Genomic DNA, 27,240 nt, shown 5'->3' with positions numbered 1-27,240 from the left:
CACAACGATCCTATAAAGCTGATTCTTTTTTTTTCTTGTCCCCGTTTGACAGTTAAGAAAACTGAACCCAGAAGGAGCAACTAACTTGCCCAAGGTCCTAGGCAAACAAGAGGAGAATGGTCGTTCAACTCCAGCCTGTCTGATTCTAGACTCCGGAGTCGTAACCACCACATCGTGCTGCCTCCAAGAGAGCCGAATTCCATTCTCATAAATAGCTCAAGGAATCAGCAAAGGCAAAAAGCCTCAGGTTCCTGCCCCGTGGCAGTGACACCAACGTTCAAAATGCAGCAGACTGCCCAGTACCGGAGGCACTCACTCAAACACGGGCTCAGCCTGGCCACAGTCACCAGCTGGGTGGCCAAACGCTCCAGGTGCAGCAGACCCCTCCCACTGGATGCAGGGATCCAGTTGGCTAACACGGAAACGGATGGGTCGAGGCTAACCCAGACTCCACAGAGGACTCTGTGGCCATCAGTTTCCCATCTGGAATAGGTATATCAATCTACATCCCCTAGGGGGTTGTGAGGATAACAGAAAAAAAGTGTCCTTCGCGATGAGGAGCCTCAGCGTTGGTTCTTTTACATGATAATCATTTATATGCCGCGGACCTTGAGGAGGAAAGGTAGGTGGGCCCTCCAGCCAGGCCCTGCGTGGCCGTCAGCCACCCCCACGCCCGCAGGCCCAGCGAGCACCGGGTCCAGGCGCCCCCACGCGGCACCCGCGGGATGCGCCCTCGCCCCGGCGCTACGCGCTTACCAGGGCCTGCGGTTCATGCCCACCGGCGCCCGGTCCAGTGCCGCTGGTCGCACGAGCCGCCTGTGGTCAGCCATGGCGCCCCCGGCTCCCCAGCCCCACCTTGGGTGGTGTGTGTTCCCGGCCGCTGGGGTCGCTAGGAGACCGCGTAGCTGTGAGCTGCCTAGACTTGCCCCGGGCGCGGAGCAGCCCAGGCGCCCCCCGCGCAGCCCGGCTTTTCCCGGGGAACACGCAGCCCGGGGAGCCCCTGCGCCGCCCAACCCGGCCGCGCCCTAGCCTTCTCCGACCCCCGGGGCGGTGGACCGTGGCCGCGGAAGCGCGAAGGATCAGGTTCTTGGTTTAATTACGTTTCAATCTGTTGGGAAGGCGTGTTCATCTTGCCGCTGAAATTTACAGTAGGCTGGACCACGGTTTTTTTGCTCACCACTATTTCAAAAAACGTTGAAGGAAGGAAACGAAGAAGGCAGCTGGAGAGAGAGCAAGACAGGGGCGGAAAGGGAGGGAAAGGAATAGACTGATTTCTAATGGTGAGAAGGCCTTTTAGCAGGGAGTGTTTTCCTGGAGGTCTTGGAACTCCCTGGGCCACGCCGCCTCTGTAAATCGAGGGCTGCTCGTGATATCTATCTAGTCACCCGCTGATGTCCAGAGTCCCTTCTAGCTCTTCTGTTATTTGATTCTTTTGCCTCCGCTCACTTCAGCAGTGAAATGACCATCGGGTTGGCCCTGGTATGCAGATGCCCACGTAAATATGGATTGCATGAGGATGTGTTTTGGTTTTGCTAAGTTCTCTTGCTACTTCTGAGTGTTCCTGATTGAAATATTAAGCATTGCTTCCGGAGGAAACAGCAGCCAAGCATTCTCCTGTCCCAAAATTACTGCAAGTAGGTACATTGTGTCCGTTACGGTGGAATAATTTTCGTAGTCATTTAAAGATGAGCCTTCTCATCTTCAAACTCTCTGGGAATAAATTAGCTTCACCTTTGGAAATCTATTAAATATCCGGAAAGCATTAAAGGTGCCCTGACTGGTACTGGTTCCAGCATCTTCACTTGCTGTGTGTGTTAGCCACCTTTCCTGCGCACTGTGGAGAGCCCTGGAGTCCCACTGCCTGAGATGAGTCCTGGCTCTGCCACTTCATAATTATGCACCACTGGGCACAGTTACTTAAACTTTTTTTTAGTTTCATTGATTTCTTAGTCTGAAAATGGGGGAAATAATAATATCTGCCTATAGGGTTACTGGGGCATTCGATGAGATAATGAATATAAAGCACTTAACACAGTGCTGGCAGTTCAGAATCCCTCAATTACTGCTGAGAATTATTATTATCTCAGTATGAGTGATAGCTATGAAGTGTGATAGTAATATTTGCTCTGCCTACTTCACAGACTTGTTATAGGAGTCAGTTAATGGAGAAAGCTATGAATGTAATCATTGTAAGGAGGCTCAGTTGTTTTTATTATCTTTTATCTTATTATCTATATCTGACAATATCTTTGATATTTGTTTGGTTGCAAATTCAAGCTTTTATTACTTTGATAAAATATGATTTTTCCGTAAGACAGAGGGTAAGGATCCTGTACATCTTGGTTCTAGTACTGTGCCTGGCACACCACACAATAGGTACTCATTCAACAAATAGTGTCTCTTATGGCCATGCTGGGCACTGGGGATGCAATGGAGAATAAAACTGACTTGGTCCTTGTCATCCTGGTACTTAGTTTCTAGTGTTTACTGTATGAATTAATAAGAAACCACCAAGTTTCATGACTTTTGCATCCTGACAAGTTGATATTGCTCCATGTAGTAATTTTGACTCTATATCTGGTAGGAGATAACTAACATTCTTGTTGTTTCACCACATTTCATACCTTAATTATAGTCATTACTCAGGGAATCTCGCATTCATTCTCTCTCTCTTTCTCTTTTGCAACACAAAGGTAAAATGTGTTACATACAGTAATCTACTGAGTAGCTGTTATTTGAGAGTGAGGATGATGCTGTTACCGGTGTTTGTTCTCACCCTATTGCCTGGTAGTGTGACCATTTCATTTCAAAATAGAATTACTCAAATATACCCATAACAGGGTTGCGAAACACTATTACTGCATCTTTCCCACTCAAGGACTAATTACTGTCTCTGTAGCATTTTACTACATAGTCAGCAAAACTTAGTTCATGGTACTTTCCAGAAAAAAAAGCATTTGAACAACAAAAACAACAGAATTTTAAGATGAGAAATTATAAAGTGGTGTTGGATTGGTAGAAACCCTTGGCATCTGGACAAAGTGTTACAATCATCCCTGCAGGAGTACATTAAAGCTAGAGAACCATACCCTCAGCCCAGTCCTCACAGAATTTCTACAGATAAATTCACAATGGACGTGAGCTCACCAACAAAAATAATGAAATCCATGAGGAAACAAGGCACAATGACTAAGAAACAGCAGAAACAACAAAGAACAGAATCAGATCTTCAGAGACTTTATGTGTTGGAATGTTAAGATACAGAATATAAATAAATATGATTAGTTATGTATAAGTATATATATGTTTATGTACATAAAATAAGCATGTTTAATGTGTTTAGGAAATAATAGGGGGACTTGGAAATATGAGCAAAGTACAAGAAACTATTTTTTAAAGATAGATTTGAAAAAGAACAAAATAGAACTTATAGAAATGAAAACTATAATCATTGCAGTTTAAAACTCTGTGGATTGGTTAAACAATAGATTAGACCAACTCAAGAGAGACTTAGTAAACTAGAGATAGCTTTGAATAAATGCCCAGAGTACAGCACATAGAGGTAAAGAAAATAGGGAAGAGAAGAGATATGACGATATGGGGGAAAGACTGAGCAAGTCTAGTATACATTTTTTTTTTTAAGTAAAGAAAAGGGTGGAATTTAATTTTTATTTACAGGACCCTGCAAGATATGAAATTCCACATAGAAATAAGAAATCCTTTGAGAGGAGAAGCTTCATACAGTATGTATAGTTTGGAACTCTCCAAGAGGAGTTTCATTGTAAAAAGTGCTACAATAACAAACCACATTTAAAGAGTTCTTAGTAGAGAAACAGTAAGACAAGTTTATATCAAACATAGTATACAAGAAACAACTTTATGCCTCAGCTGTACAATCTACAAGTTCAAGGTCCCAGTAATGCCATCCTGAACTTGGAGTGTATAACCTTCAGAGGTCATTTTTGGCACTACATTTTGATCTTTCTCTTCCTCTACAGAGAAATATTTCTCAATCAGCTTAATGAAGCTTTGTACACAGACTCATTTTCATGGTTTTGTAGGGCCTCAGTTTTGTCCACGCCTCCAAATTCTTCAATCATTATACTAAGTTTCTCAGTTTCACTTAGTTTCTCAGCAGCTTGAAAGATATTTGAAATGGCATCCAGAATAACCAGAATAATTTTGGTTATCGTTCACAGTTAAGAGTTTCATCAATGGTTCTATTATGCCACAATTAACAAAGTATACAGTCTGTTCAACTGTTCCACCACTTATATAGCTGATCACAGCCCGTACAGCTTTCTTTTTTGTCTTAAAGTCTGCCTTAAAGAAAACGCCAAAGAGAAATAGGACTAATCCGTGATTCACAACTTGCTGTATCTGGTCCTGGCGGCCAGCTGTGATGTTCGACATTGTCCACATAGGTTCCCTTCAAATATTAGTTTCAGGGTTTGTTAGCAGGCTGGGAAGGACAGCAAGTGCTCCCACATCTATTACAACCCGAATCTGTTCATCTGTCCCAGTGACAATATTTCCTGTGGCTCTTAGTGCAGGAGTCACAATTGGCAATTCAGTAGCTCCTAGAAGCTTCATAAATTGGGGCACAACTCCTGTTTTCATGATCATTTCAATCCATTCATTTGGACCATCAATAAGGTAGGAAATGGCCCAGGAGGTATCTGCTAATACTTTTGGATCGTTGTGATGCAGGAGACCAACTAAAGTAGGAAGAATTTGCTCAATCACATCTAACGGGGGTGCAGGATTCTTGCTGTGTCAAAGTTGTGAAAATGTCTAGGTAAGATTACGTAAGTAACCATATGCTAAAGATGACATCTCAGGAACTGTAGCAAGAGCCAACAGCGGGTCAACTGCACCACGTTTGATAACCAAGTCTCAGAAAACAGAACCATCACCTGCAAACCTAGAGTCCATGCAGCTCGTTCACTGATGTGAGCATGGGGAGATGCCAACAGAGAAATGAATGTGGGGGTAGCACCTCCATCTACCTCAGCCTTGGTCTGTTATGATGTCCTGGAAGCAACGTTAGTGAGGGCCCAAGCAGATTGAAACTGAATGGGACTACAGTCAGTTCTGCCCAAGAAGGAAACAAATTTTGGAATCAAACCAGTCCAGATTATGTCATCTATGAGGGGTTGTTTTTCGCTGGGAAGCAGTTTCCTAGCAGCTTGAATAGCTTGGAGCTGGCTTTCCAAATTGTTACTATTTATGCCTTTGACAATGTCATCAACAGACCAATTTATATTGCCCTGGTTATTGTTGTTTTCTTGCAGTGGAGAAGTAGTGTCATCAGGAAATAAGTTTATATTTCTCTTTTTTAACATCTGATCATCCTTCTTAGCTTTCCTCAGCTCCACATTATCTTCTATTTGGTACTGCTTCATTTCTGTACTATCTTTCTCCTTGTTCTTGAATCTGTTAAGACAGGCAGCTGGTGAATTAGTGTTCTCGTTGTGGGCATGGTTATGAGACAAAGGGAGAAAGCTACACAGCTGGCTCACACTTCCACAGGAGGCGGTGCTGGCTCACAGGCTGCAGGTCAGCTGCCCTCGAAACATCCACCACAGCCCAGCTCAAAGATGGTGTCCTGACATGCTTCTCATCGGATTTCCATAAGAAGATGGTAGAGAGAATGGGAGAGAGGCAATATTTTAAAAGATAATGGCTGAGAATTTTCCAGACTTGATTAAAGATACAAATCATCAATTTCAGGAGGAACAATGGACCCCAAGTAAGATAAATAAGAATAAAATCTCACTTAGCATTTCACCATGAATACAAAAAATGAATAGCTGACGTTAAAAGTAGCCAGATAGAAAAGGTAGATTACTTAAAAAGAAAAAAAATAGACTAAAAGTTAACTTCTAAAGCAATGATAGAAGGCAAAGACAGTAAAATAATCAAGGTTTGAGTGCAAACAACTGTCAATTTAAAACTGTATACTTAGCAAAACTATCTTTCAATAATATGGCTCAAAAACATTTTCAGACAAACAAAAACTGGCAGAATTTATCATCAACAGACCATAACTAAAGAAAATTCTAAAGCTTGCACTTCACATAAAAGGTAAATAATCCCAAAATGAACATTAAGAAGTGAGATGGAATGTTGAACAAAAAAATATATAAATATGTAGGCATTCTTTTAAAAAATTGGTTGTATAAAATAATAATAAAGTCTAATTAGTGAAGATCAACAAAAAGAATTTATCTGAAATACTGAATTATTTTGTTTGAGAAGAGGATAAATATATTAATTAAATAAATATAAAGAAAGATGTACCAGGCAGATAGTAACCAACAGAAATCTTTTGGTTAAGATATTAACCAACCAAAGAAAAAATAGATAAATTGGACTTCATAAATATTACAAACTATTGTGTATCAAAGGACACTATTAATATGTAACAATATTAATATCAGACAGAGTAGACTTTAAGGCAAAAAAGATCATTAGAGATATATAAAGATTATTAAAAGTATCATTACGCAAAATGATAAAAGATTCAATTCACACACACATACATACACACTAGATAGAGATATACAATTCTAAACTTAATAATGTAGGTTAAAATATAAAAAGGAAAATTGATAGACCTACAAAGAGAGATTGATTAATACACTATCCTAATGGGAACATTTTAGTACAACTCTCAGTCGTAAATCAAACAGACCAAAAAAATCTGTGAGAACAAAGGATTTAAGGCTAATGGATATATGTGGAACTTTGCATCTCACAATAACAGAAAACACATTCTTCTCAAGAACATCTGAAATGTTATATTTGCAAGTTCATAAACAAGTTTTAATACATCTCTGAGTTGGTATCATTTAACCCATATTCTCTGATCATAATGCAATTGAGTTAAATACCAATAATATAATCATATTTAAAAGCATTTATTTGAAAATAAAACACAAATAATTCATGGATCACGGAAGATATCAGAATGAAAATTAAAAAATAAATGTAAAAATATCAAAAAGTGTGGGATACAGCTACAATGATACTTCAAATGAAATAACCTTAAATTATTAAACTAAAAAATAAGAAAGGTTAAGACCTAAATAAATGGAAAAACATCTTGTGTTCACGGATTAGAAGACTTAATATTAAGATGATAATACTACTCAAAGTGATGTATTGAGTCAACGTAATTCTTATCAAAATCCCAGTGGTGCTTTTTGCAGAAATGGAAAAACTCATCTTAAAATTCATATGGAATTTTGGGTTAAGGGACCCAGAATAGCCAAAACAATCTTGAAAAAGGAGAACAAAGTTGGAGGACTCACATTTCCTTATTTTGAAATTTACTACAAAGCTACAATGATCAAAACCATCTATATAGACCAATGGAATAGAATTGAGAGCCCAGAAATAAACCCTAACACCTGTGGTCAATCAGTTTTTGACAAGGGTGCCAGGACCATTCAATGAGGAAAGAATAGTCTCTTCAATAAATGTTGCAGAGAAGACTGGATAGCCAAATGCAAAAGAATGAAGTTGGACTCTTACCTTATACCATGTACAAAAATCAACTCAAAAATGGAGTAAAGACTAAAATTTAAGAACTAAAACTATAAAACTCTCAGAAGAAAACATAGGGGCAAATCTGTATAACCTTGAATTTGGCAATGGTTTCTTAAATATGGTGCTAAAAGCAGAGGCAACAAAAGAAAAAATAGATAAACTGGACTTCATAAAAATTATTACAGACTATTGTGCGTCAAAGGACACTATCAAGAGATGAAAAGACAACTTGCAGAATGGGAGAAAATATTTGCAAATCATATATCTGATAAGAGTATAATATCCAGAACATATTAAGAAAAAAAATCCTACCACTCAACAACAAAAAGACAAAAAACCCAATTAAAAAATAGGGAAATGACTTGAATAGACATTTCTCCAAAGAAGATATACAGATGGCCAGTAGGCACATTAAAAGATGCTCAACATCATTAGTCATTAGTGAAATACAAATCAAAAGCACAATGAGATACTACTTCACACCAGCTAGGATGGCTAGAATAATGATAAATAAATAAATACAGAAAATAACAGAGGTCAGCAGTGATGTGGAGAATTGGAACCCCTGTGCATTGTTGTGGGAATGTAAAATGGTGCAGCTGCTGGGGAGGTTGGGCAGTCCTCAAAAAGCTAAACAGACTTACCATGTGACCCAGCAACTCCACTCTTAGGTATATGCCCAAAAGAATTGGAAACAGAGACTCAGATATTTGTACACCAATGTTCATAGCAGCATTATTCACAATAACCAAAATGTGGAAGCAACCCAATGTCCATCAACAGATAGATGGATAAACAAAATGTGATATACACATACAATGGAATATTATTCGTCCATAAAAGGAATGAAATTCTGATTCATGCTGCAACATGGATGATCCTTGAAAATATTATGTTAAGTGAAATAAGCGAAATGCAAAAGGACAAATATCGTATGACTCCATTTATACGAAATATTTAGAATTGGCAAATTCATTGAGACAGAAAGTAAGTTGGAGGTTACTAGGGATTTGACGAGGAGGAGGAATAGGGGGTTATTGCTTAACGGGTACAGAGTTTCCATTTGGGGTGATGAAAAATTTTGGAAATAGATAGTGGTGATGGTTGCATAACATTGTGAATGTAATTAATGCCACTGAATTGTACACTTAAAAATGGTTAAAATGGCAACTTTTATCTTATATGTATTTCATCACAATTTTTTTAAGTTGTATAAAAAAAGGAACAAGAAAAGTTGAAAATTACTGAGCTAAGTATCCAACTTAACAAATTGGAAAGTAGTCAAACCCCAAAGGAAGGATATTTTTCATGTTGAGGAAACGAAGCTAGACTCAAAAGCGTATATATTCTGCTTTCATTTACACAAAGTTTTAAAACAGGGAAAATTAATTTATAGTGAGAGATGTCAGAATTGTGGTTACTTGGGGGTAAATGATGGAAAGGAGGCATGAGGGAGCCAGCTGGATGGCTGGAGATGTTCTATATCTTGATCTGAGTGGTGGATACACGGGTGCACATATGTAAAAATTCAATAAGCTGTACACTTCAGACTTGTGCACTTTACTGTGTACATTATACACTAATAGAAAAGTAGAAAACATATGGAACATATTCCATCAGGAAAATAATCCTGGAGAATTCGCTCCCCCATCATCACACATAGAAACGAGGGTCCTGGGGAGTCACAGGATACCCAAAAGTCAGCAGACGTTCCCCTATCCTTTTGTGATACTCCTCCAGGGGAAGGATATTTAAAATATTTAACAACCAGTAAGACATGCGCAAGAACCAATCAGGAAAATGACTAGCCAAATTGCAGCAGGAAGGTCCTGGAGCCCCCTGACCATGCCAGGTGTATCCCTTTAATGGCTGATTTCGGAGGGGGGAAGTAGTTTCAAGGAAGTAGCTGGGGCAGGCAGGGCACAGCAGTCACTCGGGATTGCTCAGAGCAGAGGCTATTTACCAAGCAACACCATGTTTTGACAACAATTATGGTCTTAAACTGTGCTTGCTGGCTGAATATCAACTCTGTCCCTCACCCATAGCATCTCCCTAGAGATTTCCCTCCACAATGCCACAAGTGACTTCTTGAAAACTTCCATCAGTGTAGTCTCCCTAGAGATTTCCCTCCAAAATGCCACAGTGGCTTCTTAAAAACTTCCATGAGTGTAGTCTGCAAGCCAAAATAATAACTTAATAATGAAGGGTGAGGCGTGACACCAATAATCAACAGGAACATTTGTCACTAGGTAAGTAGCATTGAGCATAATGCCAGCTAGGGTCTTACAAATAAAACTGATGAAGTTGCTGCTCCAAGAGGTTATAGTCCAATGGATGGATGGGTCCCTGAGATCCAGCAGGCTGTTAGATCTGAGGAGATGCCTGAGGCATCTGCAATAGGCTCGACATATTCAAAGGAAGATGGGGGAGATCGCTCTATTGCTACTTTTTGGAGAATGGTAGACCATAAAGAGTGGGGGGCTGGCCCGGTGGCGCAAGCGGTTAAGTGTGCGCTCCGCTGTGGCGGCCCAGGGTTCCCCGGTTTGGATCCCGGGCATGCACCGATGCACCTCTTGTCAAGCCATGCTGTGGCGGCGTCTCATATAAAGTAGAGGAAGATGGGCATTGATGTTAGCCCAGGGCCAGTCTTCGTCAGCAAAAAGAGGAGGATTGGCAGATGTTAGCTCAGGGCAGATCTTCCTCACAAAAAAAAAAAAAAAAAAGAGTGGATGGGATGTGGAGATATGCTGCTGGTAGGAGTGTAGCTGGTGCAGTTACTATGCAGAGAAATCCAGCAGGACTTGATCGAAACAAGTATCCGGTATGTCTACAACTGTCTGCCCTCTGATTTCTTCCTCACCTGTCCCTGCTTTGCTCCAGCACCTGCAAGCTGCGTTTGGGGGTGGGTTCAGGTAGCAGAAGGCACTGATAGGAGACTGGGGGTGGGGGAGGGGGAAAGTCAGGGTATCTCTCTCTCCCTCTCTCTCCAAGAGGGTGTCTATATTTCTCCCTTCTCTTTCAGTCCCACCAGGCAGTCCCGATACAATTTCAGCTTCCATCAGGCTCCCGCTCCTGTTACAAGTGATTCCCGCAGTAATTGCTATTGCTAATCTCTCAGTTACCTGATATGCCGTTTGGCTCTCAGCTCTTCCATCAGCTCTATAACCTACTCTCTGCATTAAAATCCCTCAGTTTTACACACTTAGAGTGGCTTTTGTTTTACTGGTAGGACCCTGACTGATACAAGTTACTTATGACCCAGCATTTCCACGGCCGGGTATAGGAATCCAGGGGAATTCTCACCCATAAGGGAAGATGTATGAGGATGTTTGTGGCAGCATTATTAGTAATATTGGTAAGTTGAGGGCAATGTGCATGTCTCTTTCTGTGATGTTCATGGATAAAAATGGATGGCTAACTAGGCATCAGTTAAAAGCAACAGTATAGATATGTACTCAGCAACATGGTGAGACTTTTTAAAATGTAGTGCTGAGTGAAGAAAGAAACAGAATGAGATTTTTGCTACAATATGATTTATATAAATTAAAAATGCATGCATACCAAACAAAAATATACATTTTATAAGAACCCATACACGGAGAAGGATATACTTCAAACACTTAGGAATGATTGCCTATGAAAAGGGCAGAGGAATAGAAGTGGAAAATGGGTATGAAAAGGAATGCATGAATGAATGAAGAAAAGAGAGCCTTGCATAGCCAATTGGCTCTCTCTTCTTTAATTCATGGCACATGAATTAAATCCATGGAGTGCCATGAATTGAAGAATAAAATTAACCAATGTGCTGTATCTGAAGTTGAAAAAGAAAATTGCCTGAAAAATAGTTACTAGGTGGCACTGAAACATAATTTGAGAGCACATTGTGGATTGTGGAATGCTGACACAACACCTGCCCCGTTAGTTTGCAGTAATAAGAACAAAAACATGGGACAGATGGTGAGGCAAGGAGCCAGAGCTAGCAGCAAGTACTGGATAAAGCAGGGATGTTGTGGAAATTCCGCTGCAATTTTTTGTGAGTCTAGTTTAAAGAAGATTCTGGGTCTCAGGATTTTCTTGTCAGTTGCCCTCAGACATGAGCAGAGATTGTAATTTGGAGTCTCACAACTGAATAAGTGAGACCAAAAAATCCCGCTTCATGCTTTCAAGGGTCAACTATAGTCTCAAAGGATGAGCTGCTTTCTCAGGTGCGAGTCAGATTATGGTCAATATATCACTAAAAAATTAGAAACAAGAAACATTTTGGAGTGTGTTAGGGAGAACTTGAATTCTCACCAGTGTAATTAAATTAAAATATGACAGAAATAGAAAAGAAGCACTTAACTGTGGCAGCAGGTTTTACTTTCCCTTACTTTAACTTTTAGATTTGGTATGATTTTCTTGGTCCAAAATCATTCAAGTTCTGGAAGATTCTTTGTGTAAGAGGTTGCAAGAATACTTTGAAAAATGATCATATGTAGAGCCCCAATATAATCAATATCAATTAAAAACCATATTGTATCTGTTATCCATTAAGCTTCAAGTGAGCATTGCTCTTCTCATTTTACAAATGGAGACATTAAAGTGTGTTTTGTTCATTAATTCTGGTGTTACTCCAAACATAATTAACTCCCTCTCAGGAATTAACATATTTGATGGTGTTTATTTGGGCTTTTTCACAACTGAATGTAGTGATGTTAAAGAAACATTTGTTGGAGAGGATGTGGAGAAAAGGGAACCCTCATACACTGCTGGTGGGAATGCAAACTAGTGCAGCCACTATGGAAAACAGTATGGAGATTTCTCAAAAAAATTAAAAATAGAAATACCATATGATCAAGCTATTCCACTACTGGGTATTTATCCAAAGAACATGAAATCAATCATTCAAAGAGATCTGTGCATCCCTGTGTTCATCGCAGCATTATTCACAATAGCCAAGGTGTGGAAGCAACCCAAGTGTCCATCAACAGATGAATGGATAAAGAGGATGTGGTATATATATACCATGGAATACTCCCCAGCCATACAAAATTGTGCCATTTGCGACAACATGGATGGGCCTTGATGGCATTACGCTAAGCAAAATAAGTCAGACAGAGAAAGACAAATATGGTATGATTTCACTCATATGTGGAAGATAAACAAACACATAGATAAGGAGAACAGGTTAGTGCTTACCACAGGGGTAGGGAGAGGGCAAAAGGGGTAAAGGGGTACCTAGGTATGATGACAGATAAAAACTGGACTGTTCGTGGTGAACACAATGTAGTCTATACAGAAACGGAAATAGAGTGATGTACAGCTGAAATTTACACAATGTTGAAAGCCAATATGACCTCAATAAAATAATTTTTTCAAAAAAAGAAAGAAACATTTGTTAAGTTGACCTGAATCTTTGTTTCCATAGATTGTGAAGCCAAATAAGCAATTCAAATAAAACAATAATGCTTTATTGACTTATTAGGCTCATGTCTAATGACATGAGGAGATTAAGATAATCACTCAAGCTCATGCAAACAATTAGTAGGGGAACCACGTGCTAACCCAGAGCTCTACACTTGAGTCATCCAGAAAAATGTTGACTCATAAACCAAGCTGAAGAGGCAATGTAATACAGTGGCCAAGACCAACCTGAGTTTGAATCACAGCCCCGCCACTTAATGATGCTGAGCAAGTCACCTGCAGTCTCTACACCTCCTCGGTTTCTTCTTTAGTAAAATAGACCTAATAATAGTCTGTTATAAGGCTGTTAGGGGGATACGGTATGGAGATAATCTAAAGTTGTTCTCTGCAATAGAAATATAATGCAAGCCCCAAATGTGAGCCATATACATAACTTTAAAATTTTTAGTAGTCATATTTTAAAAAGTAAAAAGAAACAGATAAAATTAATTTTAATAATATATTGTATTTAACCCAATATATCAAAAGTATTATGGTCTTAACACGTAATCAACATAAAAATATTAATGAGATTTTTACGTTCTTCTTTTTCATACTAAGTCTGAAATGTAAACATATTTCAGTTTGGCCTCGCCACCTTTCTTTTTTTTTTTTCTTTTTTTAATTTTTTGTTTATTGCAGTAACATTGGTTTATAACATTGTAAAACTTTCAGGTGTACATCATTGTACTTCCATTTCTGCATGGACTACATCATGTTCACCACCAAAATACTAATTACAACCCATCACCACACACATGTACCGAATTATCCCTTTCACCCTCCTCCCTCCCCCCTTCCCCTCTGATAACCACCAATCCAATCTCTGTCCCTATGTGTTTGTTTATTGTTGTTATTATCTACTACTTAATGAAGGAAATCATACGGTATTTGACCTTCTCCCTCTGACTTATTTCACTTTGCATTGTACCCTCAATGTCCATCCATGATGTCACAAATGGCTGGATTTCGTCGTTTCTTATGGCTGAGTAGTATTCCATTGTGTATATATACCACAGCTTCTTTATCCATTCGTCCCTTGATGGGCACTTAGGTTGCTTCCAAGTCTTGGCTATTGTGAATAACGCTGCAATGAACACAGGGGTGCATGTACCTTTGCAAATTGGTGTTTTCAGGTTCTTTGGATAAATACCCAACAGTGGAATAGCTGGATCATATGGTAGTTCTATCGTTGATTTTTTGAGGAATCTCCATACTGTTTTCCATAGCGGCTGCACCAGTTTGCACTCCCACCAGCAGTGTATGAGAGTTCCCTTCTCTCCACATCCTCTCCAACACATGTTGTTTCCTGTCTTGTTAATTATAGCCATTCTGACGGGCGTGAGGTGATATCTCATTGTAGTTTTGATTTGCATTTCCCTGATAGTTAGTGATTTTGAACATCTTTTCATGTGTCTGTTGGCCATCTGTATATCTTCTTTGGAGAAATGTCTGTTCAGGTCTTTTGCCCATTTTTTAATTGGGTTGGTAGTTTTTTTGTTGTTGAGATGCATGAGTTCTTTATATATTTTGGAGATTAAGCCCTTATCGGATGTATGGTTTGCAAATATCTTCTCCCAATTGTTAGGTTGTCTTTTCGTTTTGTTGATGGTTTCCTTTGCTGTGCAGAAGCTTTTTAGTTTGATGTAGTCCCATTTGTTTATTTTTTCTATTGTTTCTCTTGCCCAGTCAGATGTGGTGTTTGAAAAGATGTTGCTAAGACCGATGTCGAAGAGTGTACTGCCTATGTTTTCTTCTAGAAGTTTCACAGTTTCAGGTCTTACATTCAAGTCTTTAATCCATTTGGAGTTAATTTTTGTGTATGGTGTAAGGTAAGGATCTACTTTCATTTTTTTGCATATGGCTATCCAGTTTTCCCAACACCATCTGTTGAAGAGACTTTCTTTTCCCCATTGTATGTTCTTGGCTCCTTTGTCAAAGATTAGCTGTCCATAGATGTGTGGGTTTATTTCTGGGCTTTCGATTCTATTCCATTGATCTGTGTGTCTGCTTTTGTGCCAGTACCATGCTGTTTTGGTTACTATAGCTTTGTAGTATATTTTGAAATCAGGGAGTGTGATACCTCCAGCTTTGTTCTTTCTTCTCAGGATTCCTTTAGCTATTCGGGGTCTTTTGTTGTTCCATATAAATTTTAGGATTCTTTGTTCTATTTCTGTGAAAAATGTTGTTGGAACTTTGATAGGGATTGCATTGAATCTATATATGGCTTTAGGAAGTATGGACATCTTAACTATGTTAATTCTTCCAATCCAAGAGCACGGAATATCTTTCCATTTCTTTGTGTCTTCTTCAATTTCTTTCAGAAATGTTTTATAGTTTTCAGTGTACAGATCTTTCACCTCTTTGGTTAAGTTTATTCCTAGGTATTTTATTCTTTTTGTTGCAATTGTAAATGGGATGGTATTCTTAATTTCTCTTTCTGCTACTTCGTTGTTAGTGTACAGAAATGCAACTGATTTTTGTATGTTGATTTTGTATCCCACAACTTTACCATATTCGTTTATTACTTCTAAAAGTTTTCTGGTGGATTCTTTAGGGTTTTCTATATATAAAATCATGTCATCTGCAAATAGTGATAGTTTCACTTCTTCCTTTCCAATTTGGATCCCTTTTATTTCTTTCTCTTGCCTGATTGCTCTGGCTAGGACTTCCAATACTATGTTAAATAGGAGTGGTGACAGTGGGCATCCTTGTCTGGTTCCTGTTCTTAGAGGGATAGCTTTCAGTTTTTCACCATTGAGGATGATATTAGCTGTGGGTTTCTCATATATGGTCTTTATTATGTTGAGGTACTTTCCTTCTATACCCATTTTATTCAGAGTTTTTATCATAAATGGATGCTGGATCTTGTCAAATGCTTTCTCTGCATCTATTGAGATGATCATGTGATTTTTGTTCTTCGTTTTATTAATGTGGTGTATTACGTTGATTGATTTGCGAATGTTAAACCATCCCTGCATACCTGGAATAAATCCCACTTGATCATGGTGTATAATCTTTTTAACGTATTGTTGTATGCGATTTGCTAGTATTTTGTTGAGGATTTTCATCGATGTTCATCAGTGATATTGGCCTGTAATTTTCTTTTTTGTGTTGTCCTTGTCTGGTTTTGGTATCAGGGTAATGTCAGCTTAGTAGAATGAGTTAGGAGCTTCCCCCTCCTCAATTTTTGGAAGAGTTTGAGAAGGATAGGTATTAAGTCTTCTTTGAATGTTTGGTAGAATTCACCAGGGAAGCCGTCTGGTCCTGGACTTTTATTTTTGGGGAGGTTTGTGATTACTGTTTCAATCTCCTTACTGGTGATTGGTCTATTCAAATTCTCTACTTCTTCTTGATCCAGTTTTGGAAGGTTGTATGATTCTAAGAATTTATCCATTTCTTCCAGATTGTCGAATTGGTTGGCATATAGCTTTTCATAGTATTCTCTTATAATCTTTTGTATTTCTGAGGTGTCTGTTGTAACCTCTCCTCTTTCATTTCTGATTTTACTTATTTGTGCCTTCTCTCTTTTTTTCTTGGTGAGTCTAGCTAAAGGTTTGTCTATTTTGTTGATCTTTTCAAAGAACCAGCTCTTGGTTTTATTAATTTTTTCTATTGTTTTTTTCGTCTCTATTTCATTAATTTCTGCTCTGATTTTTATTATTTCCCTTCTTCTACTGATTTTGGGCTTTGTTTGTTCCGCTTTTTCTAGTTCCTTTAGGTGCATTGTTAGATTGTTTATTTGAGATTTTTCTTGTTTGTTGAGATAGGCCTGTATTGCTATAAACTTCCCTCTTAGAACCGATTTGCTGTATCCCATAAATTCTGGCATGTCATATTTTCATTTTCATTTGTCTCCAGGTATTTTTTGATTTCTTCTTTGATTTCTTCGTTAACCCAGTCGTTGTTCAGTAGCATTTTGTTTAATCTCCATGTATTTGTGGCTTTTCTGATTTTCTTCCTGTAGTTGATTTCTAGTTTCATACCGTTGTGGTCAGAAAAGATGCTTGGTATTATTTCAATCTTCTTAAATTTATGGAGACTTGTTTTGTGGCCTAATATGTGATCAATCCTGGAGAATGTTCCATGTGCATTTGAAAAGAACGTGTATTCTTCGGTTTTTGGATGGAATGCTCTGTATATATCTACTAGGTCCATCTATTCTAGTGTGTCATTTAAGGCCAATGTCTCCTTATTGATCTTCTGTTTGGATGATCTATCCATTGGTGTAAGTGGAGTGTTAAAGTCCCCTACTATTATTGTGTTACTGTCTATTTCTGTTTTTATGTCTGTTAATAATTGCTTTATATATTTAGGTGCACCTACATTGGTTGCGTAGATATTTACAAGTGTTATATCCTCTTGTTGGATTGTTCCCTTGATCATTATGTAATGCCCTTCTTTGTCTCTTTTTACAGTTTTTGTTTTAAAGTCTATTTTGTCTGATATGAGTACCGCTACCCCAGCTTTCTTTTCATTGCCATTTGCGTGGAGTATCTTTTTCCATCCCTTCACTTTCAGTTTGTGAGTGTCTTTAGGTCTGAAGTGTGTCTCTTGTATGGAGCATATATATGGGTCTTGTTTTTTTATCCAGTCAGCCACCCTATGCCTTTTAATTGGAGCATTTAGTCCATTGACGTTTAAAGTAGCTATTGATAAGTATGTACTTACTGCCATTTTTTAACTTTTTTTTTTCTCAGTGTTTTAGTAGTCCTTCTCTGTTCCTTACTTCTTCTATACAGAATTGATGGTCACTTTAGTTTCACCTCTGTCTGAAAGCTGTACTCTTTAACTCCCCTCCTCCCTCCTTTTATGTTTTTGATATCATATCTAACCTCTTTTTTGTGCATTTGTATCCATTACGTTCTAATCATGGAAATAGATGATTTTTCCTATTTGTGGTCTTCTCTTTTCCCCTTAAATCAGTCCCTTTAACATTTCTTGTAACACTGGTTTCTTGGTGACAAACTCCTTTAATTTTTGCTTATCTGGGAAAATTTTGATCTCTCCTTCCATTTTGAATGATAACCTTGCTGGGTAGAGTATTCTTGGCTGTAAGTTTTTTCCTTTTAGCACTTTAAATATATCGTGCCATTCTCTTCTAGCCTGTAAGGTTTCTGCTGAGAAGTCAGCTGATAACCTTATGGGGTTTCCTTTGTGTGTAACTTGACATTCTCTTGCGGCTTTTAGGATTCTCTCTTTATCTTTAATTCTGGACATTTTGATTATGATGTGTCTTGGTGTGGGCCTCTTTAGGTTTATCTTGTTTGGGGCTCTCTGTGCCTCCTGTACCTGGATGTCTGTTTCCTTCCTTAGGTTAGGGAAGTTTTCATCTATTATTTCTTGAAATAGATTCTCTGCCCCCTTGTCTCGCTCTTCTCCTTCCGGGACACCTATAACATGGATGTTAGTGCGCTTGATGTTGTCCCAGAGGTCCCTTAGACTGTCCTCACTCTTTTTAATTCTTTTCTCTTTTACCTGTTCACCTTGGGTAATTTCTTCTAGTCTTTCTTCCAGCTCACAGATCCGTTCTTCTGTATCCTCTACTCTGCTTTTGAGTCCCTCTAATGAATTTTTCATTTCCAGTATTGTATTCTTCATTTCTGATTGGTTCTCTTTTATATCTTCCATTTCTTTGTTGACATTCTCACTGAGTTCATCTATTCTTCTCCCCAGATCAGTGAGCATCCTTAACACTCTTAGTTTGAACTCTCTGTCGGGTAGGTTGCTCATTTCTGTTTCACTTAGTTCCTTTTCTGGGGTTTTGTCCTGTTCCCTTACTTGGAATGTATTCTTTTGCCTCCTCATTTTGCCTCTTTCCCTGTGCTTGTGTCTACGTATTAGGTAGGTCAGCTACGTCTCCTGCTCTTGGATAGGTGACCTTATGTAAGTGATGCCTTAGGAGGCTTCCAGTGTGCTTCCCTCAGTTCTCAATGTTCCAGGGGTGGCCCCTATGTGGGCTACGTGTGTCCTTCTCTTGTGGCCTGTTAGCTCTCCCTATAGGCGCCCAGGGAGGCTGAGTTATGCTCCTGGCCAGCTGTTGTAATGCTCAGCTGCTTGTAGTTGTTGTGGGCCCTTCAGTCTCTTTATCAGGTGTGGGGAGCCCCAGCACAGTTGGCTGTAAGTTCTAATACCACACTTGTGTTGCAGTATTTCTTTTAAGTGAGTAGACCCCCACCGTGGCAGGTTGTTAGGCTCAGGGCCTTACAATTGCTGTAAACCTCTAGCCTATTAGGTCTCTTGTCAGCTCTCTGAGGATTGCAGCTGGGTGGGGCTGGCCTCAGGCACAGGAGCACCCAATTGTTTCAGGCTTTGGAAGGTGGGGCAAACCCCCTATGTGGGTCTTTGAGAAGCACAAGTCTTCTGCAGCTGACAAGCCCTGTTGCCCACAGGTCCACACACACAGTCAACACAGTCCTGTCCCGTGTGAGCACCCCGACCTCCCCAAGCGGACCCAGTCTCTCCACGGCGGGAGCCCCACACACTCCGCCACCACCCCACACTCTCCACCCGCTCCTTGTGCACACCCTGCCCCGCTCAAGTCAGCTCATTTGCCAGGCTGCAGAGAATCCAGTCACCAATCTATGCAGGACCACACGTTGCCTGAGGGCTTGTTGTTGGGTGGGGCCAGTCTCTAGGGTGGGCTGCCTGCCCTGGCTGAGCTGGATTAAATCGGTGCTCTAGCGGGTGGAGCAGACCCTGGGCTAGCAGGTCTCAGGGAGAACTCCAATGGCGTCTGTGTCAGCACGCTCACACCAGGCCACAACAATGGCCGCCGCCAATGTCCCAATCCCTGGAGAGGTCTCACCCCTCACCGAGGTGCACTCAGGGCCTATTAGGTGAGTCTCTTGTCACCGAAGCACTGTGCACCTTTCTTTCTGGTGATTTTAGGATGCTTTCTGGAACGGGTGAGTTTGTGCGCGGGCCCTTTAAGAGCCAGTTTTAGTTTCTTTGTGAACCGGGTTTTCTGGGGGTGCTACCCAATGCTTTAGTAGCAGGCAAAGTCAGATATTATGCCACTGGTGTCGATTGTGCTGGGTCCACAAAATGCCCACAGCGGGGGTGCTCCCGGCTCAGTGCCCCGCGCCTCCAGGGAGGGTGCGTACCTGTGAGCTGCTCCCGGCGGCCGTGAAGCTGGCGGCTTGTGAGGGCCTCGCCACCTTTCAAGTGCTCATTAGCCACGTGTGGCTGGTGGCTACCATACTGGACAAGACTAACACAAAGGAAGTACTCAAGGAATATTGGCTCAAAAACATTCCTGGGGTTTATCCATAGGTTGGTTGAATTCCTTACTCTGTTATAAGCATAGAAAATATTTGCTAGCAGCACAGGGTTGGAATCACATACAGGTCACATACTTTCTCCATTTCAGTTGTTCTTGTGCTGTTTACTCCAGGGAATAAGGTGCTGCCCTTTTTTCCTTCTGACATGAGTGGAGGGTTATTAGCCCTAGAGCTGTTCAGATGAGGGACTTTCCCTGAGAACCAAGATGAAGAGTGTAGCCTCCATAAAGCATTTCACAGGATTTTTGTCCCAGTGAACAAATTGCATTAGGCTGAATAGATATTTAATGTGCTCTTATTACCACTGGAGTATACCTGGAGTGAAAATTTTATTATGAAATGTTATCTCTTTGACTTGACATGAGTAAGCACCCTTGTTCTCTCCTTCCCATCACATCCCTCCCTGATTCCTTGGGAACATGGCCCTAAATAGGTGCAATAGATTCATCTGAATTGCCTCTTTTTTTTTTTTTAATAATTTTATTTATTCATTTTTCCCCCTCAAAGCCCCAGTAGATAGTTGTATGTCATAGCTGCACATCCTTCTAGTTGCTGTATGTGGGACGCGGCCTTAGCATGGCCGGAGAAGCGGTGTGTCGGTGCGCGCCTAGGATCCGAACCTGGGCTGCCAGCAGCGCAGCACGCGCACTTAACCGCTAAGCCACGGAGCCGGCCCTGAGTTGCCTCTTTTAATTCTGCTGCTTGTGGCCTCATAGTTGCCTTTACCTGCCGAATTCTTGATGATCAGTGGGCTGAGCTAGGAACCCTGCCTTCTGCAGGTGGCCATGCAGATAAGTGCGAGATGAGGAGCCAGCCCCCCCAGGGCCCTGGCAAGATCCTTCAGCCAACTGTCCAACTGTCTTGGAAGGACTGCTCTCAGATTTGTAGAGTGGTAGAAACAGGTTTCCTGAGCTAGAGCAAAATCTGACGGGAAATTGCAGGTAAAGAAAACTCTGTCCCTAGTCCCTGAAGGCTGAGCCAGGCTTGGAAACACAGCCTAACTGAAGGTGACCTGGAGACATTCAGCCTGACCTGGGTCAACCCTGATACAGAAGAATATTTAGAGTCTTGGCAAGCACTGACCTAATAATGCTATAACCTTCCTTAAAACCTTCCACAGCTCCCCAATAGATACAGAATAAGTTCTGACTCCCCCAGCTGGCATTCAAAGCCTCCCAAATCTGACCTGCTCACATATTTCCCTTATTTCCCACTCCTTCTCCTCTCCAATTATATTATTCTACTTTCTATTCTTTCCTTCCATACTCTTTCTTTCTTAATTTTGTTCGTGTTGTACCCTTTGCCTAAAAATCCCTTACTAGTGGGTCTCCACCACTACCTTTGAAGTCCCAGCTCTAATCCCACATCTTCCCAGAGGTGGAATCTTTTCTTCCCCCTTTTACCTTCAATAGAGCTCCCTTCATGGTCTTCCTTCTATTAAGTGTCAAGCATTTAGCATTTTTAATGGACATTATAGATGCCTCTTCAGTAATCATTCTAGCCCTTCTTCATTGTGTAGCAGTCACTCATTTGGGCAGAATGACTGCACCCAGCTCTCATGATTAGTATAAACCACCATAATCACATTCCACCCATGACTGGTTCGGGTATGGACAGTAACCCAGCCCAAGTCAATCAGTGTATGGCATTCCCTAGGGATCTGGTGCAGATTGGTCCAGTGTCCAATGCAAGTTCAATGGCTGGGGGAAAAGAAGACTTTTCTCATGCTCTCAATGATATTTATCATTATAGTTTACAATTAATTTTTTTATTCACCAAAAATATTTGAGCTGGTTAACGTTACCACTGAATTTGAGCCATTGAAAAGCAAGAAATCATCTACCATCCTTCCTAGCTCCTAGCATGGTAGCTTACAAGGAGCTCTATAAATGCTGGTTGAATTTATGTTCAGTCTCTGTGGACTTGGAGGACACACATCAAGCTCATCCACAGGCCCAGACTCCTGAGTTTGCCCTTAGAATTGTTGTACTTTACTTTCTATGATACTGACAATATATGGAACAGATGGACATCTAAAGGACTGAAATTGACCCTGAGTCATACAGGTCAATTTTTTGCTGTTCTTTGCTGTTCTTCGTACCAAGTCCAGCCAACTTTTACCTAAATGTGGACTCCAGCAGGGTGCGGCAGTTTCTAACCTACGTTTATCACACATCACCTTTGATCATCTCATTACATAAAATAAATATAACTTGAAAAGTTCCAACTTGGTCAAGGTCATAAGACATCTCAATCACTACAGAAACATAGGAACTTAGATCATTGTGCTTACACTGGAGTGAATCATTTAATGTCTGTTTGTTTTCATCATTTTCCTTTAAAATTCTTGTGATAACTATAAAGTGACTTAAACCTGAATAGCCAGCCTGACAGGTTTCTGTTGGTTGGGGACATTAATTAAAATGTTCTTTAGTCTCTCCAAATCACTTCATATATGTACAAAATTCAGACTGATTATTCCTCTTTGTTTTGGTGTCAGAGCTTATAGAAGAGTGCTGAGAGCAGGAACACTGGCACCAGACTGCCTAGATCTGAATCCTGGCTCTACTGTTTACCAGCTCTCTACTAGTAATAGTCTACTACCCATAACTAACCTCAGGAAAGTCATCCAACCTCTCTATGCCTTAGTGTCCTCCTCTGTAAAAATGAGAATTATAACAGCACTTACCTCATTGAGTTTTGTGAGGAGTAAATGAGTTATAACATGGAAGAGGCTCAGAACAGTGCCTAGCACGTACTTAAGTTCCCAGCGAATATTAGGGCTATAACTCAGAGGATTTCTGAAATGGGGAATCTGGAATTAGTCAAGAATTTCAGTGATCTGTGCATCTGGAGATTCCCAGGCCAGCTTTGCAAAACAGCAAGACATGGTAATAAGGTGGTAATATGAAGATGAAAATCAGGAAAACCACTTTCTTTTCTCTCAACAGGTTGACAATCTCTCTTGAGCCCTTAACTGGGAATCCGTACCTGTGCCTAGTTACCAGCCTCATGACCTCGGGCAAGTTATTTTATCTCTCTGAGATTCCCCCTGTTTTTTTCAAATGTAAAATGGGGATATAATCCCTACCTCACAGGATTGCTGTAAAGGAAGGAAAATACAGAGTGTGCCTCCCACTGTCCCTGGCACACGACAGAGGCTTCCCTCTTCCTAATGCCCACCTTGATTTTATCAAGGATAGACAGCTTGAAATTACGTTTTTTTTGGTGAGGAAGATTGGCCCTGAGCTAACATCTGTGCCCATCTTCCTCTATTTCGTATGTGGGACGCCACCACAGCATGACTTGACAAGCGGTGCATAGGCCTGTGCCTGGAATCCGAACCCGCAAACTCCAGGCTGCTGAAGTGGAGCGTGCAAACTTAACCACTACACCACCAGACCAGCCCCTTGAAATTATGTTTTAAGAACTATTTCCCTAAAATGAAATTTATTTTAATTTAATTTGACTATTTAAATCAGCCACAAGACAACTTTAAAGTAAGACTAAAATAGTCCCCAAAATGAAATAATGATGGGGCATGATTTTAAACTATTCATTTAAACAAATTCCAGGGGGCGCCCCGTGGCTTAGTGGTTAAGTGCGCGTGCTCCACTGCTGGCAGCCCGGATTCGGATCCTGGGTGCGCACCGACGAACCGCTTCTCCGGCCATGCTGAGGCCGCGTCCCACATACAGCAACTAGAAGGATGTGCAACTATGACATACAGCTATCTACTGGGGCTTTGGGGGAAAAAAATAAATAATAAAATAAAATTAAAAAAATAAAAAATAAAAATAAACGAATTCCAGTAGACCATTGTATATAAATGAAAACTACACATACATACACAGAATGATTTTAACTATTGTTTAATCAACTTTATAATTTAGCATTTTAAAAGAAAGTTCCTAAGTTATTTCATTGTGTAGATACTTGGCACTTCTATGTGTCAACTTTTTAGAGTGGTACAAAAACAATTTGTCTTATCTGAGTGAGGCTTCTTGCCTTTTGTAAAGTTCAACATGAGAACACCAGCAAGTTTTGTCCCTCCTTGTAAACCTAATTCTGTCCTATACAGAATACTTAAGAACGGTAATAACATTTATTGAATACTTACATAGTGCCTGACACTTACATAGTGCCAGGCACTTTATATGCTTCATCTCATTTAATCCTTAAAACATCTTCATGAGGTAAGTACTATTTATAATTCCCACTTTACAGATGAAGAAACTGAGACACAGAGAGGTTAAGTAATTTGCCTAAGGTCACACAGCTACTAAATGATGGAAGCAGGATTCAAACACAAATGGGCCTGAGAGTCCACTAGTAATGTTGAACTCTATCTGAGCCCTGTGCTCCCTCTGACCCTTATGTGTTCCAGCTAGACTCAAAGGACCATCCTGCCTATCGGAGATAAGACATGTCTTCACAGTTCCTCAAGACTTTCTTCTTTACCTGCCTCTACAAAACCCCAGAACCTCTTTCTTTGAGATGTTCATTCCTCCTTAATGAGCATCTTTGCCATTGCAATAGCCTGAATAAAATCATCTCCTTAATTGTCCAGTGAGTTTTGTCTTCACCCCCACAAACTTACCCACCAAGGACAAGGTCCCCAACACCTGAGAAAATAAAATCGAATTCCAAGAACCCTAAACTGTTGTCAGGTGATGTCTTTTTTGGTAGAGTGGCCCCCACAGATTTCATCCATCCTCTCGTAGTCGTTTCTGAAATTTTTACCAACAGGGAGAGAAGGCAGATCCCTGAGAATATGTGAGGTAAGGTCAGTTCACAGAAAAGTAAGACTGCTAAAGCTGACAGCTGCGGCTAAAAGAGAGAGCTAAAACAGATTTGAGGTTTTGAAAACAGAACTCCTTTCCCCAAATCAATCAACCCCCCACCCTCCCAACCCCCTTCCCTCTCTCTCTATTTCAAATCTCACCAAATGCAAAGATTTCAATAGAAAGCTTTGGCAAAACTCCCAGTCAGCATTTACGAGTATGTGCTGCGGACCACTGAACTACTTTCTAGGATACAGAAACAAGGAAACCCCGTGTCTTGCTCTCATAGAGCTCATACAGATACAGAGCTCAGATCTAGTTGTATTCCACCCTAAGGCTCTCTGTACAGGATTGCTTCTTGAAAGCACATTGGATAAGGACAGCTGTATATGGAATACTCTAGAACAACGAATAATACACGGACAGAGATGACCGTGACAAAAAATTTCATCCCACCTTAACTAGAACCCCTAAATTCTTCCCACCTTAGTCAAAGGTTTGAAATTCAACTTTCAACAAATATTAAGAATCTACTACGTTCCGGGAACTCTTCCAGGCACTGCAGAAATAATCTCATGATCGAATCTTGCTATGCCTCGGTTTCTCCATTTTTATGGTGTCAAGAGTAAGGGATACATATTACACAAAAAAGAGTTCTATATCCTCTTCTGCATGACACTTGCTTTCAATTTCTAAGAGAGAACTCTTGAGGACATACAGTGAAGATCTCCATCTTGTTTCTATAAGTCCACCATATCTGTATTGTTGGTATCCAAGATTTTACTTTTTTTCCCTTAAGATCTAGAGAATAACTTTTTTTCTAATATTACCATAAATGGTAAACAAAGCAAATTATTTTCACAGAGTCCTTGGGATAATTTTTTTTTTTTTTTTTTTACATCTATTGCCAATCCTGCTCTTTTTGCTGAGGAAGATTGGCCCTGGGCTAACATCTGTGCCCATCTTCCTCTACTTTATATGTGGATAGCCTCCCACAGCATGGCTTGATAAGCGGTGCGTAGGATCCAAACCCGTGAATCTTGGGCTGCTGAATCGGAGTGCACAAACTTAACTACTATGCCACCAGGCTGGCCCCAGCCTTGGGGCCATTTTAATAAAACTTTTAGTTAAAATAAATTTGGGAAATGTCTAGAAGAAGGGAGCAAAAATTGGTAAGATCATTAATTGGAGTACTTAGGTCATCAAGAATAATTATCTAGGTTTCTGCTGTTGTCTCTCCTTTATTACAAAAATTATGGCTCATTTACAGGACACATGGCATTTCTTAGCAAGGGTTTTAGCTTCACTCAGCGTTTTTATAGTTGTGATAGTTGTCATCATGCTTTAAAGTCTTACTTAAATTAATGAGTTATTTTTCTCAGAAGCTATGCTGCTTCTTCTTAAGAGGCAATTATTGGTAGAAGACAGCTGAGATGGCCAGGAAGTGCAGACCCCTCTGGCAAGCACACCTCAGGCATGCAGGTCCGCAGGTTCTCTCCATCTCTGCCCCGCCCAGACCGACCTGTTTGTACCATCTGCTTTCTCCCAGCTCACCTGCTGTTCCTTCCCTTGGATTCTACTGCTGCCTCTAAGGCTACTTTGTCAAACTAGCCTCCGGGCAGGGCGGGTAGCTTCACAGTGTACTGGGGGAGGAGTGATGTTCATTGTAAGGGTAAATACAAATGGAGAAAAAATGAATTTTCCCTGGTGCAATAATGAAAGAGACTCCTCCCCTGCTTTTCTTAGAACATTGACTTTAGAAAACTCTCCGCCTCTTTGAGATGTATGTAAATCTTTTTCAAAGCTAAATAAGTCTCTTACCACCTTTAAAACCCAGGAATGTCTTTCTCAAGGACCTGGGAGCCATCTCTTTGATATATCATCATCAAGAAGGATAGCATCCCTCTACCCCAGTTTCTGTGGGGAAATAGGAGCAGGTCCCTGGCTCCAAGTTGTAAAACTACCTCCTGTCCTAGAGATACAAGAAGTTTTACTTTTCCTTTAGATAAAGGCACTTGCTAAGATGGCCACCCAATTAGCAAGCGAATTTAGGATGAACGATATGTGACAAACGGTGCTGTCAGGTCCTCTTACTTGAGGACTAGTTATGGTTCATCTTGGGAGCATGTATGGAATAGGTTGTTTCTGCCTGGATATATAAGAGGGTGAGATTTTTT

General features: G+C 40.3%; 1 protein-coding gene and 1 pseudogene across 1 annotated transcript in view; one reads left to right on the top strand and one right to left on the bottom strand.

The window, feature by feature from the left end:
- The first annotated feature begins 473 nt into the window (after positions 1–473).
- Positions 474–27,240, top strand: part of SCARB2 (scavenger receptor class B member 2) — a 105,739-nt gene continuing 78,972 nt past the window's right edge. The window contains exon 1 of the mRNA XM_087434442.1: positions 474–622. The gene's annotated coding sequence lies outside the window, so the exon portion shown is untranslated. The remainder of the gene's footprint in view (positions 623–27,240) is intronic.
- LOC101399741 (importin subunit alpha-1 pseudogene) overlaps positions 3,898–27,240 on the bottom strand; it is a 39,357-nt pseudogene continuing 16,014 nt past the window's right edge.

The sequence above is a fragment of the Ceratotherium simum genome, chromosome 8 (genome assembly GCF_057802395.1).
Source record: "Ceratotherium simum simum isolate JZ-2026a chromosome 8, ASM5780239v1, whole genome shotgun sequence".
NCBI classification, from domain to species: Eukaryota; Metazoa; Chordata; class Mammalia; order Perissodactyla; family Rhinocerotidae; genus Ceratotherium; species Ceratotherium simum.
Note: the sequence above shows the minus strand (reverse complement) of the source record. Positions and strands in the feature narration are given on the sequence as shown.